Raw genomic sequence first — 4,847 nt, 5'->3', positions numbered from 1 at the left:
ATTTAAAACATGCTTTCATCATCAACTTTAAATTCCAGGAATTCTGTGTATTATCATCTTCGCTCTATCGCGTGGTGGGACTTTGTATCCCGTACAAGCGAGGAATCGATGACATACTTTATGATCTAATGAATACGTGTTAAACTATTCGCCCAAAATTAATGAGTACCCACCCTTGACACTTTTGCAAGTATTATGATAGAACTACATATTTAACAGAAAGGTATAATTTATACTCTCAGGCAGGACCCAAAATACGCAACAATAATGAATCCCAAGTAGACCCAGCAATAATGAGTAACCAGTATACCCAACAATAATGAGTCCCTAGTAGACCCAACACTAATGAGTCCCAGTATACCCAACAATAATGAGTCCCTAGTAGACCCAACAATAATGAGTCCCCAGTAGACCCAACAATAATGAGTCCCAGTAGACCCAACAATAACGAGACCTCAGTAGACCCAACAATAATGAGACCCCAGTAAACCCAACAATAATGAATCCCAGTAGACCCAACAATAATGAGTCCCAGTAGACCCAACAATAATGAGTCTACAAAAGAAAATATGTAAATGAATAACAATAATAACACCAAAGGTTCATGCCAATAATAAATAATTATGGTTGTTGAGATGCACTGAGGCACATATTTTGAGAACTGAAGAAAAGTTAGGCAACGTGACAAATCCATTCCCGATGTTTTAAAATATGTAAATACCACATGCATTCAATAGAAACCGAGCCAAACCGCGTACCACTCAAACTGCGTACAACTCAAACTGCGATACAAACCCTTACCCGACAAGCATGGTATAATGCAGCCATGGATAAGGTTTAAATGAAATTCTGTGATTTTGGCAAGATATTTTACTCATTTGAGTAGTTTAAAAGTCACACATAAAATGGAACTCCAAGGCAAATGTCAGAAAACAATGAATTTTGACGTTAGAAAAACGCTTATCAAATTATAAAAGACTTGTATATTCGCTCAATCTGATTAAAATATAGATCTATATTTCGTTTCGTTTTTTTTATACTTTCGATAGCCTACACTACATGAAGATCTGACCGGTTGTACTGGAAGATCACGTCAGGGGTCGTACGAGCGGCTTTTGACCCTATGACGTCAGACTTTGATTAAACAAACAGGGTTAACGTTTCTAGTGGTTTACCCACAGTTCTGCGCATCGCACGCCTAGAACTCGCCGTAACAGACCGTTTCATTGGCTAATCCCTCACTTCAACCAGAACGCCGGTAATATAACAACTCTTTCAGATCCTAGTGTAGTAAAGACAAGTAAAACGAAATTTCGAACTATAAAAACGAAACGAAATAGGATATGTGTTTTAATCAGATTGATATTCGCTTATTCGAAATTTCAAAAATTGAAATAAAATAAAAGAAGATCACTAGTATATTGGTTGACGAAGATGGAATGAAATATTTGATTTAAAGTAAGTGATATATACAAGTATGAGTAATATATTTATATATATATACATTATAACGTTCTTATAAAAATTGCTGAGTTATCTCATTACGCAGTCAAGTTGGGCAAATATTTATTTCTAATTTACGTCGTACAATGCAATCACTGATGTAGCTGGGATTTCAGAAAAACAGGGGAGAGATAAGGTAAATGTAATATCTTTAAATACAGACTTAAAGTAGCTAAGTCTCTAACTCAATATCATCAAAAATCTTCGACATTGAAAACACGAATTATTTGTCAATTCAAATCAACATTGGTCTTGTGATCTTACAGGGAAAAGATGGGCATCTGATATCCAATATTCAAGACAAAATAAACATTTTACGATTGGTACACGAATCGTGTCAAACGGTGATGCCATATTCTTATTTGGAGAGCATGTGCAATATATACTATCGGTGTTGACTGGAATAACCAGACGCTAGAAACTGTCTTTCGGTTGAGACTTCTGGCGTATTTCGCCGAACATAACTGATGACAATTCACAGTAAAAAGGACACGATTGAACGAAAACAGTTTATATAAATTCATATTACATTATTATATGTGTTGCGACTCATTTGTGCCAATTTTTAGGCCCAAAATATTAGCGATTTAGCTCCTTTAAGACGAAGTTCTTTTAATTTGAGTCACCCAAAGAAGTCGTGGCAAGGGGCATTAAACTTTTGCTACTGCGTACGCCACTGTAAATAATACACAGATGAACGTAGAGAGGTGATGGCACCACTCATTAACACCTCATAGACTTAAAATCCAGGTGTAACTCTTAACCTTGGAATCCATCCCACAGAAACATTAATTAGGGTTATGTCATGAGTCATGAACAATTTCAATATAAATAGTCTGTTTCTTAATCATACACTTGAACAACTCGCGCGATTGAAGGTTTACCTTAAAACCAGACGGTGATTACGTAAATTAATACAAGTATGTTTGCAATATTATTACTGAACCAGTTTTCATACAATCTCTTGACATATTAACTAGGTAAACTTTGGAAGTTAGACTGGCCTCCAGTGTGTATGAATAAAATGGTCGTTTTTTGGGTTTTTTTTTTTTGTTTGTTTGTTGTTTTTTTGTCTTTTTAGGCTTTTATGGTTTTATCAGGACTTGAAACGAAGTATTAATAATATACATAAGAACTAGGGATTTTTAAAGGAATCTAATAGCACTAGGACAAAGAAGGGATTTGTGACCACAAAACAAATTGCATTCAGGTAAAATTTAGTGGAGCTTTGAGATATAAAGCCCCGTGCCTTGTTTTACTAGTGTGATGTTTACCGAAAAATGCTAATGCCCATCTCTCAAATAGTATCAAAAGCTCGTGTTTTCACTTTATATTTATGGTATTGCCCCGCTGCTTATGTATTTTTATACAAAGCAACGGGGCATTTGTGGTCCTGTACTAAAAATGCCCTGATAAGCACTGTCTTATAGTGGAAGATATAAAATATACACGCATCCACGATACCCGTGCCCCCACACTTTCTCTCTCAACGTTACAGGAATGTGTGAAGTTGTCTTTACCAGCTGTTGCTCTATGTCCTTAATGATAAAAACATCAAACATAATATCTTATATTGTTTATTCTTTCACCTTCTCTTGTCTTAATAACGCGTCTATTTTTATACTCAAAACATAAACAGTTCAATCTATTTAATCTTTACGTCAACAGACTTACTGATAAAATACATCTATCAAAATTAATTCCCCACAGTACAGTTTAAAAGGGCCCATTGGTAATATTACATAAAGAGCTGACAGTTCTCGTTAAAATAGTTAGAAAATCGATAATGAAAATAGAATATGCTGACAATTTCAGTCAATATGCTTCACTCTGAACCGAGATATTAGCAATTCAATTGTATGCCAGCCTCGATCGTCATTACTAACGTTGGTATGATAACAAACAAAGTCTCGATTATCCATTTTTACGTTAAATTATCCACCACAAAATGTGTTCAAATCAATTAAATAATACAGGCTAACGATGACATCGACAGATGATTATGGTCTGGATAAATTAATTAATGTCTAATTAATAATTTAGATAACATTTCAGGCCTAAAGAAAGACCTGCAATAGGCAGATTTACCTCTTGCATGATGCATGTTTAACATTCAATAAGAAAAAAAAAATCAAAAATGGCTATGTTTTTCACTAAATTGATAATATGCAATATCGGACGAATTGTATTTCAACGGAGATGTCGAATATTTGGAAATCCGTAATACCACGATTACGATTAAGAAGAGTGAGTGGGCGACTGTATTGACTGTAAAACTTCTATATAACACGGTTAAGTATCAGATAACACCGGGGCTATCAACAATAATATGCACTCGTCTCTCTATCATGCTCATGGATGCAGTCAATTTATAATTGACAAGCTTGATATAGTAGGTTCTTTTTATCTAGTTTTCAAACTAGGTCATTTCGATACTAGTATCATCTAGGAGCCGCGGTGGCTCAATGAATAAGATGTTTTGCTAACCAGAAGGTTTCGGGTTCGCTTCCTGCTTTGGATGAGAAAGTTTCACTTGCCAGTGGTGTCGTACGGAGGGCCCGACAAGGAACAAACAGTGTCTAGTCGTTTGGATTGTACAAAAAACCGTGGTCCCTTGTACAGAGATTGATGTGCACTTGAAATAAACCTTAAAAGTTGAAATTAGAAAGTAGGCCCGCGTCCGTGCTAATTTCCTTCATAGTACACCGTATGGCGGATGCCTGACTTCATTAGGCCAGATGGTGCAGAAAAGTAGGACGTTAACCCAATTTCCTGGGACCACAATACATATATATACGACCTTCTATTCTTGTTTGTTTTGTATTTAATTGTTTGTTTTTCAACAGAACAAGTAATTATCTATAATAAATCTAGAGAATTTCCACCCACGCTTTTACAAACTGGTTGAAAGCTGACAGAAAGATATATCAATCCAGGCTTCTGCATGTTACAAATAAACGATGCTTATTTTGCCAATCAGAGGAATAAACGTTTTGTCTTGGGCATGTAATCTCCAACGATATAGTCATCAGGATTCCATAAGATTATGTAGGACTACTCATGCTATCGATCGCCATTTCTGCCAATAATTATGCTAAAAATTTGGCGATAAAATTTAGAATCTGGAGAGTTTTGTTGGCGCCTTTTGCATTAATACCGTTTTAATAAAGATTATTTTATTCACAGAAACGAACATTATAGGTGTATATTACTTATCTCCTATGTCACAAAAAATATATTATGCAAAAAACAAGAACAAAAACAACTCCAACAATCAATGTACAACATGCAGCTATAGGTAATGAAAACATTAAAATGATCCAAATGGTTATGTACATATTTAC

General features: G+C 35.1%; 1 long non-coding RNA gene across 1 annotated transcript; it reads left to right on the top strand.

Moving 5' to 3' along the window:
- The first annotated feature begins 1,559 nt into the window (after window positions 1-1,559).
- On the top strand, window positions 1,560-4,480 carry LOC126827718 (uncharacterized). The gene is made up of 3 exons (XR_007682855.2): window positions 1,560-1,639; window positions 2,585-2,713; window positions 4,350-4,480. It is a non-coding gene; the product is annotated as an uncharacterized LOC126827718 (long non-coding RNA).
- Window positions 4,481-4,847: the final 367 nt, after the last annotated feature.

The sequence above is a fragment of the Patella vulgata genome, chromosome 7 (assembly GCF_932274485.2).
Source record: "Patella vulgata chromosome 7, xgPatVulg1.2, whole genome shotgun sequence".
NCBI classification, from domain to species: domain Eukaryota; kingdom Metazoa; phylum Mollusca; class Gastropoda; family Patellidae; genus Patella; species Patella vulgata.
Note: the sequence above shows the minus strand (reverse complement) of the source record. Positions and strands in the feature narration are given on the sequence as shown.